The sequence below is a fragment of the Biomphalaria glabrata genome, chromosome 4 (assembly GCF_947242115.1).
Source record: "Biomphalaria glabrata chromosome 4, xgBioGlab47.1, whole genome shotgun sequence".
NCBI lineage: Eukaryota > Metazoa > Mollusca > Gastropoda > Planorbidae > Biomphalaria > Biomphalaria glabrata.
The window spans coordinates 10,885,869-10,902,605 of record NC_074714.1 but is presented as its reverse complement, the minus strand read 5'-3'; the positions used below and the strand labels follow the sequence as shown (position 1 = coordinate 10,902,605).

General features: G+C 35.2%; 2 long non-coding RNA genes and 3 other non-coding genes across 5 annotated transcripts; 2 read left to right on the top strand and 3 right to left on the bottom strand.

Moving 5' to 3' along the window:
- The first annotated feature begins 611 nt into the window (after positions 1–611).
- On the top strand, positions 612–4,522 carry LOC129925627 (uncharacterized). The gene is made up of 3 exons (XR_008777315.1): positions 612–703; positions 2,514–2,620; positions 4,432–4,522. It is a non-coding gene; the product is annotated as an uncharacterized LOC129925627 (long non-coding RNA).
- LOC129926111 (small nucleolar RNA U3) lies at positions 988–1,210 on the bottom strand. The gene has a single exon (XR_008777802.1). It is a non-coding gene; the product is annotated as a small nucleolar RNA U3 (small nucleolar RNA).
- On the bottom strand, positions 2,906–3,128 carry LOC129926101 (small nucleolar RNA U3). Its single transcript, XR_008777792.1, has one exon. It is a non-coding gene; the product is annotated as a small nucleolar RNA U3 (small nucleolar RNA).
- Positions 4,523–4,823: 301 nt separating the features above from the next.
- LOC129926110 (small nucleolar RNA U3) lies at positions 4,824–5,046 on the bottom strand. Its single transcript, XR_008777801.1, has one exon. It is a non-coding gene; the product is annotated as a small nucleolar RNA U3 (small nucleolar RNA).
- A 4,491-nt stretch (positions 5,047–9,537) lies between these two features.
- LOC129925872 (uncharacterized) lies at positions 9,538–10,603 on the top strand. The gene is made up of 2 exons (XR_008777619.1): positions 9,538–9,970; positions 10,571–10,603. It is a non-coding gene; the product is annotated as an uncharacterized LOC129925872 (long non-coding RNA).
- Positions 10,604–16,737: the final 6,134 nt, after the last annotated feature.

The window sequence follows — 16,737 nt, the reverse complement described above, 5'->3', positions numbered from 1 at the left end:
TACACTACCAAATCTTGAAATGTAAAGAGAGATAACTGTCGTAATTGAATTGAACATATTTTTAAATCGTCTAAAGGTCAAGACAGACTTGTATATGATAATTATATTCTTTATTAAATTACGTACATTTTTACAGCCAGAAAAATGTGTATACAATTAGATATATTTCACAAATTGAAACCTTGGAAATGTAATCATTTTTGTTTCAAATATTACTACAACTTGGCCAAGTGTTTTTCATTTTGATAAACCCTATACCGGTACTTTTAAATGAAACATTGTCATGGAAAATACTTTGACCTGTAATCACACTGCAGCATATGCACAGTTTAATATTTCATTCAGATACCTAACTTTTAACCGTAGTAGACATTAGGATATTTGCAGAACAAATTACCGTTCAATGTCGCTGCTAAAGGGTGTCATATCAGTTTATGTTTGATATTTGTTAATACTGGTGGTTTTTTTGTTTAAATTGTCATTTGCAGTCAACAAAACATAAATAAATAAATAAATAAATAAACAAAATATTTTAGCAATGAAAGTTGCATACCCCATCGAAGGGATCTCACATAATAGTTTTGATTCTCTTTCAGCATGTATGCATTTTTGTTTGAAGTTCTTGCCAGAAATTTATCATTCATATGTGAGAAAAGAGTCTTTGTAATCACAACAAATCCCCAAGAAGGATCCATAAAGTACGGTAAGTTTTATTCTTAATCTAAATGTAGAAAGAAATTAAGACAATATTGCTGCATTTTTTTTCTTAAATTACTTGGATCTATAGATCTTTGCTAAATCGACTACAAATAGATGATTATAGTCATAGCAGACGGATTTGTGTGCGCTTTCACATAAACATAATCAATTCCATGCACATTTTTTCATAGATGTGTATTGCTCGAGTTGAACGTTTCTTAACATTGGCAAATGCTAAGAACGCAATAGGCACATATTTCCAATCATGTCATTTAGTGAAATAGAAAAACCACTCGGATTGCCTCTTCTTCCTCCGTCTCCTCACTAATGGAGGAGAGGAACGATCCTCAATGACCAATAAAACGTCACACGAGCAAGTGACTGTTTCGTGGCCAACTTCACGCTCAGAAGAAGAGACTGAATCTCATCATCGTGGTTTTCGGGCCGTCCAGATTAACTCGACGTCTCGGCAAGACCAAACTAAAGAAATGATCCCTAAAAGTATGATCTTAAAATAAAAAGGACGCTATCATTTCACCCCTCAGTTCAGAAGGTGTTATCTTTTCAGGTGAACGACTATAAGAATCTTGTTGGTTAAAAAATATTATTTTATTGTAAATTTCTCTATCTTTGTGATAACTTTGGTCTCAAACTTTTGAGAAAGTCGTTTTCTTAATTTAATAAAATGATAAAGTCTTCAACGTCGGATGGATTATATTGCAAATTATGTTTCCAACCCCCATCAGTTGGTAAGTTTTACCGGCCAATTTCAAGGGAGGTTATCAATGTGCGCGCATTGTTGTTGTTAACAATGGAACGTGCAAAGGGAATGAACAAGCTCAAATGGGCACACTAGTGTTCATCTATAAATCATTCGCACTGTTGTATTAAACTTTAAATTGTTGACGCCAGTACAAACTGTTGGCCCACACAAGGCCAAAATAATGGTCATTAAATATCGATAGATTTATTTTTTATTTTTTTTACTATCCAGACAATAGAAAGATAACTATATTTTTTTCCCCAACTGTTTTTTGTGAATAAAAATAGGAAAATTATCATAATTAGTCAATTGAAAAACAAAATATAGAGACATCTATATATATATTTTTTTAGGAACACACAAATTCACGAATTAAACATTAGCGAACAGAATTGTCTCCAAAATTATTGAAGTACTTTAAGTATTTAAAGTTTTGTCCCCTATATATAACAAAATACACTACCAAATCTTGAAATGTAAAGAGAGATAACTGTCGTAATTGAATTGAACATATTTTTAAATCGTCTAAAGGTCAAGACAGACTTGTATATGATAATTATATTCTTTATTAAATTACGTACATTTTTACAGCCAGAAAAATGTGTATACAATTAGATATATTTCACAAATTGAAACCTTGGAAATGTAATCATTTTTGTTTCAAATATTACTACAACTTGGCCAAGTGTTTTTCATTTTGATAAACCCTATACCGGTACTTTTAAATGAAACATTGTCATGGAAAATACTTTGACCTGTAATCACACTGCAGCATATGCACAGTTTAATATTTCATTCAGATACCTAACTTTTAACCGTAGTAGACATTAGGATATTTGCAGAACAAATTACCGTTCAATGTCGCTGCTAAAGGGTGTCATATCAGTTTATGTTTGATATTTGTTAATATTGGTGTTTTTTTGTTTAAATTGTCATTTGCAGTCAACAAAACATAAATAAATAAATAAATAAACAAAATATTTTAGCAATGAAAGTTGCATACCCCATCGAAGGGATCTCACATAACATAATAGTTTTGATTCTCTTTCAGCATGAATGCATTTTTGTTTGAAGTTCTTGCCAGAAATTTATCATTCATATGTGAAAAAAGAGTCTTTGTAATCACAACAAATCTCCAAGAAGGATCCATAAAGTACGGTAAGTTTTATTCTTAATCTAAATGTAGAAAGAAATTAAGACAATATTGCTGCATTTTTTTTTCTTAAATTACTTGGATATATAGATCTTTGCTAAATCGACTACAAATAGATGATTATAGTCATAGCAGACGGATTTGTGTGCGCTTTCACATAAACATAATCAATTCCATGCACATTTTTTCATAGATGTGTATTGCTCGAGTTGAACGTTTCTTAACATTGGCAAATGCTAAGGACGCAATAGGCACATATTTCCAATCATGTCATTTAGTGAAATAGAAAAACCACTCGGATTGCCTCTTCTTCCTCCGTCTCCTCACTAATGGAGGAGAGGAACGATCCTCAATGACCAATAAAACGTCACACGAGCGAGTGACTGTTTCGTGGCCAACTTCACGCTCAGAAGAAGAGACTGAATCTCATCATCGTGGTTTTCGGGCCGTCCAGATTAACTCGACGTCTCGGCAAGACCAAACTAAAGAAATGATCCCTAAAAGTATGATCTTAAAATAAAAAGGACGCTATCATTTCACCCCTCAGTTCAGAAGGTGTTATCTTTTCAGGTGAACGACTATAAGAATCTTGTTGGTTAAAAAATATTATTTTATTGTAAATTTCTCTATCTTTGTGATAACTTTGGTCTCAAACTTTTGAGAAAGTCGTTTTCTTAATTTAATAAAATGATAAAGTCTTCAACGTCGGATGGATTATATTGCAAATTATGTTTCCAACCCCCATCAGTTGGTAAGTTTTACCGGCCAATTTCAAGGGAGGTTATCAATGTGCGCGCATTGTTGTTGTTAACAATGGAACGTGCAAAGGGAATGAACAAGCTCAAATGGGCACACTAGTGTTCATCTATAAATCATTCGCACTGTTGTATTAAACTTTAAATTGTTGACGCCAGTACAAACTGTTGGCCCACACAAGGCCAAAATAATGGTCATTAAATATCGATAGATTTATTTTTTATTTTTTTTACTATCCAGACAATAGAAAGATAACTATATTTTTTTCCACAACTGTTTTTTGTGAATAAAAATAGGAAAATTATCATAATTAGTCAATTGAAAAACAAAATATAGAGACATCTATATATATATTTTTTTAGGAACACACAAATTCACGAATTAAACATTAGCGAACAGAATTGTCTCCAAAATTATTGAAGTACTTTAAGTATTTAAAGTTTTGTCCCCTATATATAACAAAATACACTACCAAATCTTGAAATGTAAAGAGAGATAACTGTCGTAATTGAATTGAACATATTTTTAAATCGTCTAAAGGTCAAGACAGACTTGTATATGATAATTATATTCTTTATTAAATTACGTACATTTTTACAGCCAGAAAAATGTGTATACAATTAGATATATTTCACAAATTGAAACCTTGGAAATGTAATCATTTTTGTTTCAAATATTACTACAACTTGGCCAAGTGTTTTTCATTTTGATAAACCCTATACCGGTACTTTTAAATGAAACATTGTCATGGAAAATACTTTGACCTGTAATCACACTGCAGCATATGCACAGTTTAATATTTCATTCAGATACCTAACTTTTAACCGTAGTAGACATTAGGATATTTGCAGAACAAATTACCGTTCAATGTCGCTGCTAAAGGGTGTCATATCAGTTTATGTTTGATATTTGTTAATATTGGTGTTTTTTTGTTTAAATTGTCATTTGCAGTCAACAAAACATAAATAAATAAATAAATAAACAAAATATTTTAGCAATGAAAGTTGCATACCCCATCGAAGGGATCTCACATAACATAATAGTTTTGATTCTCTTTCAGCATGAATGCATTTTTGTTTGAAGTTCTTGCCAGAAATTTATCATTCATATGTGAAAAAAGAGTCTTTGTAATCACAACAAATCTCCAAGAAGGATCCATAAAGTACGGTAAGTTTTATTCTTAATCTAAATGTAGAAAGAAATTAAGACAATATTGCTGCATTTTTTTTTCTTAAATTACTTGGATATATAGATCTTTGCTAAATCGACTACAAATAGATGATTATAGTCATAGCAGACGGATTTGTGTGCGCTTTCACATAAACATAATCAATTCCATGCACATTTTTTCATAGATGTGTATTGCTCGAGTTGAACGTTTCTTAACATTGGCAAATGCTAAGGACGCAATAGGCACATATTTCCAATCATGTCATTTAGTGAAATAGAAAAACCACTCGGATTGCCTCTTCTTCCTCCGTCTCCTCACTAATGGAGGAGAGGAACGATCCTCAATGACCAATAAAACGTCACACGAGCAAGTGACTGTTTCGTGGCCAACTTCACGCTCAGAAGAAGAGACTGAATCTCATCATCGTGGTTTTCGGGCCGTCCAGATTAACTCGACGTCTCGGCAAGACCAAACTAAAGAAATGATCCCTAAAAGTATGATCTTAAAATAAAAAGGACGCTATCATTTCACCCCTCAGTTCAGAAGGTGTTATCTTTTCAGGTGAACGACTATAAGAATCTTGTTGGTTAAAAAATATTATTTTATTGTAAATTTCTCTATCTTTGTGATAACTTTGGTCTCAAACTTTTGAGAAAGTCGTTTTCTTAATTTAATAAAATGATAAAGTCTTCAACGTCGGATGGATTATATTGCAAATTATGTTTCCAACCCCCATCAGTTGGTAAGTTTTACCGGCCAATTTCAAGGGAGGTTATCAATGTGCGCGCATTGTTGTTGTTAACAATGGAACGTGCAAAGGGAATGAACAAGCTCAAATGGGCACACTAGTGTTCATCTATAAATCATTCGCACTGTTGTATTAAACTTTAAATTGTTGACGCCAGTACAAACTGTTGGCCCACACAAGGCCAAAATAATGGTCATTAAATATCGATAGATTTATTTATTTTGTTTTTTACTATCCAGACAATAGAAGGATAACTATATTTTTTTCCCCAACTGTTTTTTGTGAATAAAAATAGGAAAATTATCATAATTAGTCAATTGAAAAACAAAATATAGAGACATCTATATATATATATTTTTAGGAACACACAAATTCACGAATTAAACATTAGCGAACAGAATTGTCTCCAAAATTATTGAAGTACTTTAAGTATTTAAAGTTTTGTCCCCTATATATAACAAAATACACTACCAAATCTTGACATGTAAAGAGAGATAACTGTCGTAATTGAATTGAACATATTTTTAAATCGTCTAAAGGTCAAGACAGACTTTATATGATAATTATATTCTTTATTAAATTACGTACATTTTTACAGCCAGAAAAATGTGTATACAATTAGATATATTTCACAAATTCAAACCTTGGAAATGTTATCATTTTTGTTTCAAATATTACTACAACTTGGCCAAGTGTTTTTCATTTTGATAAACCCTATACCGGTACTTTTAAATGAAACATTGTCATGTAAAATACTTTGACCTGTAATCACACTGCAGCATATGCACAGTTTAATATTTCATTCAGATACCTAACTTTTAACCGTAGTAGACATTAGGATATTTGCAGAACAAATTACCGTTCAATGTCGCTGCTAAAGGGTGTCATATCAGTTTATGTTTGATATTTGTTAATACTGGTGTTTTTTTTTTTGTTTAAATTGTCAACTGTTTTTTGTGAATAAAAATAGGAAAATTATCATAATTAGTCAATTGAAAAACAAAATATAGAGACATCTATATATATATTTTTTTAGGAACACACAAATTCACGAATTAAACATTAGCGAACAGAATTGTCTCCAAAATTATTGAAGTACTTTAAGTATTTAAAGTTTTGTCCCCTATATATAACAAAATACACTACCAAATCTTGACATGTAAAGAGAGATAACTGTCGTAATTGAATTGAACATATTTTTAAATCGTCTAAAGGTCAAGACAGACTTGTATATGATAATTATATTCTTTATTAAATTACGTACATTTTTACAGCCAGAAAAATGTGTATACAATTAGATATATTTCACAAATTCAAACCTTGGAAATGTTATCATTTTTGTTTCAAATATTACTACAACTTGGCCAAGTGTTTTTCATTTTGATAAACCCTATACCGGTACTTTTAAATGAAACATTGCCATGTAAAATACTTTGACCTGTAATCACACTGCAGCATAAGCACAGTTTAATATTTCATTCAGATACCTAACTTTTAACCGTAGTAGACATTAGGATATTTGCAGAACAAATTACCGTTCAATGTCGCTGCTAAAGGGTGTCATATCAGTTTATGTTTGATATTTGTTAATATTGGTGTTTTTTTTTGTTTAAATTGTCATTTGCAGTCAACAAAACATAAATAAACAAAATATTTTAGCAATGAAAGTTGCATACCCCATCGAAGGGATCTCACATATGTAGTGGAGTGGATATCTTTTTAGAAAACACCGGCCACCTCGATATCCACGTGACCCTTCACCCTAGATGGCACCTTGTGTCCGCGCATGACAAGGCAGACCAACGTGGGCACTGTCCATTCGACCGGCATCTCTTATCGCTGTAATGTCCGTATGTTACTGGACCTAAGTCGTCTCCACTCCCTTTTGTGCTTGGTTCTACACCATGTGTTCACGTATGGCTGCAGGTAATCACATTTTACTTATTCATATTGTAGATTGTAATTTTAATTAGTAGTTTATATAGAATATCACTACCGCGGTTTTTGTTCATGTTGGACTATTCTTATTTTTAGAAGCCAGCATGTGGATGAATTCATTTATTGAAATGCGTACCTCTAGTATTCTATATAGAATGTTAACTGTCGATCTTGTAAATGTATTTTTACAACAAGTGTTTACATACTAGCTTTTAAGAAACATTGTATTTGTGAGTGTATAGATTTGTTCTATTTAATTGTTGTAGTTTTTTGTAAGGAAAGTAAAGAGCGAAACTCTTCAAACAATGTATATTAGTTTTATGTAGAACAACTAGTTGATTTATTTTTAGAGAACTACATTGTCTTTTATTTTTATAATGTTTCGGGTGTTCCATATCTCTCTTGTGTTTGTATAAGAGAGGTTGGTTTACACTATATGATTTTCTTTTCGTTTTTTGTTAAGATTTAGTATTTAGACTTTGATGTTGTGTGTACAACTTGGTCTAACCATTTAGGCTTATTAATTATGTTTAGTTTATGTTTAGTTTATGTTTATTTGTAATTATGTTTTATGTTTGCCTTTGGCAGGTCTTTAATGTATAATAAACAGTTTTGAATCGCCCTACGAGTCGCCTTGTCCTTTAGTTTGTTCTGTGCCAAACCCACCACAGAAACTTGGTAGCACGAGTGGGGTCAGGAAGTGAGACAACACTGTGGGATCAGAAGACGCCTCAGAATCTGCTTCCTGACAACCGAAACTAAGAAAGTGACAACCAGACGTAGATGTCTACAAGTAACAGTTAGTTTTTTCCCGTTTCTGTACTTTCAAATATTTTCTATTTTTGTTTTCTTCTTTTTGTTTCAGGGTAGTTAGATTTAGTTTTAGTTAGGTTTTAAGATAATTTGCTTATATTTTCTTAAATTGTGATTTTACTTAGCTTGAAAATTGTTTCAGTTGAGATAGATTTAGTTATTAGGTTACCATTATTGTTAGAGTTTCTTAAGACCTGCAGCCAGATGGAGAGAAATATGGTGGAACCTAGTTCAGTGAAGGGAAGAGACGTGGGTCCCACGTGCAGTGGAGGAGAGCCGGAGGGAATGGAACGTGTCACTAAGGGGATGTTGACTCGACTACAAGCTGAACTTGAGGCATTGAAGCTGGTCTGTCAGCGCCCTCATTACATCATAGAACCTGCTAGAAAAATGAGACAGTTCAGCGGGGATGGCAGAAATGTTGAGGTTTCAATTGAAGAATTCGTCAGAGAAATAAGAGATCTATGGGAGCTCCGGCCTTACCTCTCGCCTCAAGAGAAGACTGCAACCATCCTTGAGAACATAAGTGGTCCAGCTAGAGTAGAGGTAGATCTTCAGCCACCTCATATCAGAAGTGATCCAGAAGCTCTGCTCGATGCACTTACCTCTGCGTTTGAAGTAATTATACCGGCGCGAGAGGCAGAGATTACATTTCTGATGTCGCAGCAAAGAAGAAGTGAGTCACTGCTCGAATTCTCTCACCGACTATTTAAGGAGTTCACAACGGCCATCAGGCAAGAACAAAGAGAAGGAATAGATTGCTTCAAGGAGGAAAGATTGAGGGACCAATTTGCCTATGGAGTCAGAGATCCAGAACTTCGCAGAGAGCTGTTTAGGTTCATAGCGCAACATCCCCAGATAAGTTTTCAAAGTCTACGAAACTATGCATTCAAGTTGGAGAACCAGAACAAAGATGCAGCTCGAGCCCAAGAGCAGTGGTCTGAGGTTCTCTTAGCGAAATTGGCCAAGTTAGAGAAGCAACTTGAAGAGATAAAGGGGTCAGGCTATAATATTCTGCTAAGTTCAACTAACGCTAACTCACTCTCTAGTCAACGCAGACCAACACAAAGACACACGAAACATAGCAACCAAAACAGAATTCGACCAACAGAACCGCCGGGTCTTGTGTGGTTAAGGACGAAGAGAGGATTCTTCCCATACACTGATGATGGATCACCAGTCTGCACCCAGTGCTGGGAAGCTGGACATGTAATGCGTCACTGTCAGCAATCACCACAACTCACAGCGGAGGTTCAATCTGTGAGCAACAGTGAACCCATTGTTTCACAGCCAACCCACCAAGTAGAACAACGAACCAATGAGCAACAAGCTGATGCAATGTACAATACAGATGCAAGTCACTCAATTCAAACATCGAGAAATAGAAACTTTAACTCAGGGCAGCCAAACAAGAACAAGCATAACAGAGTCCGGAGGCCAGATAGACAAAGAAGAAACTACAGGCATTTTAACCAGCCACAAAGACGTTTCGCTCACTGCTCCCTATCACACTTTCTACAGCTTCCCAGTCATTATGTTTAGAGAAAGACAGACCACTCTGTATGACCGATGGAACCAGCACGTTACAAACTGGAAAGATGCTTGTCGTTCCAGAAGACACTGACAAGAAACAGTTGTTTCAGTTTTCAGAAACCTACTAGGCTGAACGCCCCGGGACGGGTCGTTTCAAGCTAGGGGCTCTGTAGTGGAGTGGATATCTTTTTAGAAAACACCGGCCACCCCGATATCCACGTGACCCTTCACCCTAGATGGCACCTTGTGTCCGCGCATGACAAGGCAGACCAACGTGGGCACTGTCCATTCGACCGGCATCTCTTATCGCTGTAATGTCCGTATGTTACTGGACCTAAGTCGTCTCCACTCCCTTTTGTGCTTGGTTCTACACCATGTGTTCACGTATGGCTGCAGGTAATCACATTTTACTTATTCATATTGTAGATTGTAATTTTAATTAGTAGTTTATATAGAATATCACTACCGCGGTTTTTGTTCATGTTGGACTATTCTTATTTTTAGAAGCCAGCATGTGGATGAATTCATTTATTGAAATGCGTACCTCTAGTATTCTATATAGAATGTTAACTGTCGATCTTGTAAATGTATTTTTACAACAAGTGTTTACATACTAGCTTTTAAGAAACATTGTATTTGTGAGTGTATAGATTTGTTCTATTTAATTGTTGTAGTTTTTTGTAAGGAAAGTAAAGAGCGAAACTCTTCGAACAATGTATATTAGTTTTATGTAGAACAACTAGTTGATTTATTTTTAGAGAACTACATTGTCTTTTATTTTTATAATGTTTCGGGTGTTCCATATCTCTCTTGTGTTTGTATAAGAGAGGTTGGTTTACACTATATGATTTTCTTTTCGTTTTTTGTTAAGATTTAGTATTTAGACTTTGATGTTGTGTGTACAACTTGGTCTAACCATTTAGGCTTATTAATTATGTTTAGTTTATGTTTAGTTTATGTTTATTTGTAATTATGTTTTATGTTTGCCTTTGGCAGGTCTTTAATGTATAATAAACAGTTTTGAATCGCCCTACGAGTCGCCTTGTCCTTTAGTTTGTTCTGTGCCAAACCCACCACACATAATAGCCTTAACAGCCTCTTGTCCTATCAATTTGAGCAACAGAGTACCAGAAGGGTGCACCAAACCACCTTCCAAGTCTTTCTTCTCAATTCAGAAAGTTTTTACAGACATGACTGTATAAATGAATGTAAACTCAAATGAGTAAATCAAATAGAAGTAAATGTGAACGAATGAACAAAAATTGTTAAGTATTGAATATAAAATTGAATATAAACACTATGGAGTGTGTAGAGTGAATACAAAAAAAAATGGAGCTCCTCACGTCAAACTAGTAATCCATAGAATAACACAGAAAAACAAAATAATCCAGTAATGAATACACGGAAAACTTTAGAAAATCCTAAATCATAAACAGTGAGCGTCCAGATAAACTCAAGTCTCGGCAAGACTTCATGTCTTTAGTCACGGTCAGAGTGCGGGCGGTAGTAGGGGTCCTATTTGGGGGAAAAATGTTTTATAGAATTCATAAGTCAAACCGTCTGGGCCAGTGGATTTGTTCTTTTGTGTTGTGTTGTGAATGTTTATGAACTGTTTTTATTAACCTGTTTTTATTGTTTATGTACTGATGTGTGAATTTGGGACCCCCCCCCTCATCTATCACTAATTTAGTCGGGGAGTCGGAAAAAATTCTCTCCGGTCCCCCCTTCCTCCGACAGAGGATCCTCATTTGGCTCTTCGGGCTGGGTTTCCTTATTTGGGTCATCTGAAGAGGAAGAGAGTTTTTTTTTCTTTTAATTAGTTAGGGTAGTTGGAACTGAACTGTTCCCCATTGTTTTCATTTTTCCCCCCTGTCAGTAGGGTTTGTAGGGGAAAGATCCCCACCTCTTATCTCTGTGTTGACCACAGTCCCATCCCTTTTGTGGTTTACTAACAATATAAAACCTTCTTTCCCATTTTTCTCTTACCTTTCAGGGTGGTCCTATTGGGGCACTGGTTTGACCAGTGTTGGTCCTGCCTACAGTGCCAACACTGCTGTCTTCTTCAAGGAATGGTGATGAGAACTTTATATACCCTGGGATCGTCTACATATTTGAGATGGATGTAATGAGGAACTTCTGTTCCTTTCTTAATTTTGATCCATGTGGCTTTGTCAGTATTGCCTAACTTAACAGGTTCTACTTTGGAACCTTCTTCAGTGAAAGAGTCGAAGATCTCTGATTTTGTTTTTTTACAATTGTGGGTGCTACATTATGTAGTGTGTTACTTTCAATTTCATTTTCTATGGTAGAAACCTCTTTCGGTCCCGAAAGACTTTCCTAGAATACGGGCTCTCACACTTGTACTGTTTGGTTCTAAGAACCAGACAAAGGGGTTCTCGGATCTATAGAGAGAATCCACTTCGTCCGGAGTCATGAGACTAGCCATTGAAGCCTTAACAGCCTCTTGACCTGTCAATTTGAGCAACAAAGTACAGGAAGGGTGGGCCAACCCGCCTTCCAGATCTTTCTTCTCCATCAAGAAAGTTTTTACAGACATGACTATGAAAACTCAAATGAGTAAATTCAAACAGAAAAAGAAAAAAAATGAATGAATGAACAAAACTTATGAAATATTAGAATTTAGAAACTATAGAGTGTGTAGAAAATATACACAAAGTACTCCCTCTTTCTACACGTCTCACTAATTAATCCACAGATTAACACAGAAAACACAATAATCCAATTACGAATGCATTGAAAACTTTAGAAAACTATAGAAAGAAACCGCCCAGATTAACTCGACGTCTAGGCAAGACCGAACTTTAGAAATGATCCTTAAAAGTATGATCCCTTTATAGTTTCTCCCTATTCTAAAATGACCCCCCATGAATCCCATGTGGGTTATAGTTTGTTTTGCTTGATATGTGGTAGGGGTATTTATTACTTGAAGGAAGATGAAATTCAGTTTATATTTTCTTATCTTATCTTATCATATATAATACAGACGTTACTTCAAAAAAGAAGATGATTACGTCCTACGCGTCATGCATTTAGTCATGCATATTACTAGCATTTTCTAGCAAGATGTACTACATATGTATGTTTATTATTTAAGTTACGGGTGTTGAGGGTTAAGAATTTTATATCTGCCATGATTGCGTGATGGTGTGCGTGTAAGTGTGAATGCTTATGGGTGAACTGTTTTATTAACCTGAGTTTAATTGTTGATGTGCCGGTACTATTGTGTGTATTTGGGTCTTCTCCTCATCTATTACTAATTGTGTCGGAGAGCTCACCTCGATCCTCCTTCTTTTCTCTCTTCCTCCAGCTGAGGGTCCTCATTGAGCTATTCAGGCTGAGGTTCCTCATTTGGATCTTCCGGTGTGGAGGAGAGGGTTCTTTTCCTTTTAGTGTTGGTTGGGGTGGTTGGGGCTGTTTGTCTCTTTTTGGGCTTTCTCTCTCTCTCTCTTTTTACCAAAAAATTGAAACTAACATAATGATACTAGCTAGTGCTATACATTAATTAATAGAAACATATGAGATTGTAATGGCATTCCTTCTGTTGATATAACGCACAGGTAATATAACCTTTTAAACATTTAACATATAACATTTTTACACTCGGTACCCGGTACCAAATGGGCCGGTCTGGTCGCGACCAAAGAAAAAAAAATTCAATGCAGACAACTTAAAAAAAAAAAAAGTAACAGCAGCAAGACACAAAGGCCCGAACAGGTTTGTTTGTTTTTTTAAATTCTTATTACAATTAATTTTGTTTGAAATTGAACAAGAATACCCACACACAAAAATACACTATACACTGTACGTATTGTCATTTGCAAAACGTTAGACCGTACTTTCTGCTATGCACGAGCGGCATGGATTGCTTTGATGTCTTCGAGGTTGTGTTTGCCCTAATCATTTTGCTGGTCGGCATGGGCCTTTGATGACACTCCCATATTTTTTTCTTGCTCCTTCCCTCCCCCGTCTTTTAATGGTTCCAATGAAATGTAACCAAAAAGAGGGATGAGAGGTTAAGTTACAAAACATTGATATAACGCAGCAAAAAAAAAAAGTAAATAAAAAGGCGCGACAATTAGCTCTTTAACAAAACTTAAAAGAAATTAACTTTAACACATACACACAGCCGCGAAATTGCAAACCACCCAACTTATTCACAGCTCAATATGGGTATAAAGCTCTACTTTCTGCGATTTGAAAAGAAAAAGTAAGTTTCTTTTTGTTTATTTTTAATAACATAGAATCTAGATCTAAAAATACTACACATAAGGCTTACAAAAAAAAAATTTAATAAAAAAATAAATCTAAATCAATTTTTATACAATTAGATCTATAATTAATGGCAAACCTATGCTTAGTATGAAGTCATTAATGATGAAAATTATTACAATCATTACAATAATTTATTTAGCGCTGTCACATCTTATATTTAATGAAAGGAGATTTATATTTTAAATAATGAGTCTTGGTTATGTCTATGGTCATGGTATATTCATGTACAAATCGCGTTTATGAGAATGTACTAGGAGGAAGCAAGAGCTTTTCACATTAAGTAAGTGTCTCTCTAACCGTTCTGCTTTCTCTTATCTTTTAATGGAATGGGTTGCCTGAGTCAGCCAGGAAAACCAATGATTTAGCATATTTTAAGTCACAGATCAACATGCATGACTAGAATGACACATGAAATGCATAAGACGTAAAAATCGTATTTTTTGAAGAAACGTCTGTAATCTATAAGTAATACCAAAAAGCTTCAAACTCATTAGGCTGCTATTGTATTGTTTATAGTTTTCAGACTACATACATGTATAAATAGAATACATTATGTAATCCTACGAATGCATAGATCCAGTTTTCGATGCGTTGTCAAACTTTATATATTTTGTAGAGAATTAGGCTTACACCAATAATATAACACATGGGCGTAGCCGGGAGGGGAGGGTCTTCAAACCATCATTTGCCTCAGACCTCATTGTCTGAAAGGGAAACTTTACTTACTGCCCCAGTGCAGCTAACTTATGCAAACTACAGTCACCAAATTTCCGGAGCGTAGCCAAAAGGGGTTTTGTGGTTTCCCTTCCCCCTCCAATACAAAATCTAAAGCATTTTATCATTTTCTACCAGTCGATGGACTCCAGTGAATAGCAGCTTTGGTTTTTGAATTTTTTTAAGCGGAAGAGTAGCAGGCTAATTGCACTGTAGATACCTCAGAATATGAATTTTTAAAGCTTAAATTAACGGAAATAATGCTTGGTTCCCGGACCCCACTGGGGGGAGCTCACAACGCTCCCCCGGACTCCATAGCTGCCCTTTGGCGGTGTGTATTGTCTTTCCACTAATTATAGGAAGAGAGTATTCTAGGGTAGAAAAAACGTTTGAAAGAATGAAAGATCAGAAAGTGATGAAGATTAATTACATATACATATATATATATATATATATATATATATATATATATATATATATATATATATATATATATATATATATATATATATATATATATAAATTGCGGAGTGGGGTAAAAATCCCCCCCCCCCCACCGAAAATATATGACATGTCATTTGTGGGCCGGTTTATATGGTGATGCCCGGGCCGATTTTGATACCCAATCCGCCCCTGCACTCATAACACTAACTGGTGCTGTACATTTACAAATGGAAACTGTAATGTTGTCAGATAATATAACCTTTTTAAATGGGGTCAGATAATATAATTTTTTTGTTTTTTTTTTGCATGATAAATTCACAGATTATTAACAGACAAAATTGGTATTAACAATACTCATAGGTGCCATACAAATAACAATATCATTTTTTTATCAGTAGTTTATAGTCCGTATTTAAAAGGGAAATTGGTCTAAGGTCACCAGGTGATGTGTTGTTTTCATGTTGTTGTTTTTTTTTGGTAATAATGTAACGTATGCAAGATTAAAATCAGACTGTGTCTGTCCTGTTTATAACATATTGCTGTATAGTCTTAGTAGTAGGGGTCCTATTTGGGGGAAAAAAGTTTTGTTAAATTCATATGTCAAATCGTCTGGGCCAGGGGAATTATTATTTTGGGAAGTGTCTAAAGCAGCCCTCAGTTCCTCGAGTGTAAAGGGTCTGTTGATCATTTCTTTTTCCGGTCGAAGGTATTGTTTTGCAGACAATTAGGAAAGCGTTTTGTGCATCTGCATCTGTTTGCTCTTTATTATATATGTTAGTGAAATGTATTGTAAAAATGTTTACTCTTTTGTCGCTGTCATGTAAGTACGTTTAATCCACCTTTGTCTTTCATCCTGTTTTTGTGTGTATTTTGTTCCGTTGATAAGTATAATTTATTTGGTCCTTCTACCATTCGGATGCTTTTGCACCTGATCCCGGCCCCTCTGTACTTGTAATGGTAAGTAAGGTTCTTCAAGTTGGGCGGTTTATGTCAATGTCTCAATTAGTTGAGGGTCGTCATTTAGCTCCTCAGGCTGATGTTCCTCATTGGGATCCTCCGATGAGGAGGAGAGGGTTCTTTTCCTTTTAGTTTTGTTTGGGGTGGTTGGACCTGATTTATTCTTGGTCGTTAAAAATTTCTTGGTGTTTTTTTTTGGGAGGGGAGGTCACCACCTCCTTTCTCTGTGTTGGCTAATGATCTATCCTTTCTGTCTTCTCCCAGGTATGGTGATCAGGACTTTGTACACCACGGGGGTCGTCCTCATTACTGAGGTGTGTGTAGTGAGGGGCCCCTGTCCCTTTCTTAATTTTTAGCCATGCAGCTCATTTGTCGGCATTTCCTAGTCTGATGAGTTCTATTTTTGAGCCTTCTTCAGCAAAAGATTCAAATAATAATGTGATTTGCTTTTTAATATAGCCTAGTGGATGCTATCCAATGTAGGGTTAGGCTATTCTGGTTTTCTCATCTTCAATAGTAGAAACTTCAATTTTGAGGGTCTTTTCTGTTCCAAAGGACTTTCCAAGGATGCGGGTTCTCAGCCCCTTGCATTGGCCGCGACCAGAAACCAGATGAATGGGTTCTCAAATCTGTAGAGAGAACCCATTTCATCCGAATTTAGACCCAAAAGGGTGGTGTGGCTTGCCATTATGGCTTTGACGGCCCCTAGCCTGTCAATTTAAGGAGCAAAGTAACCGATGGGTGGACCAAGCCAC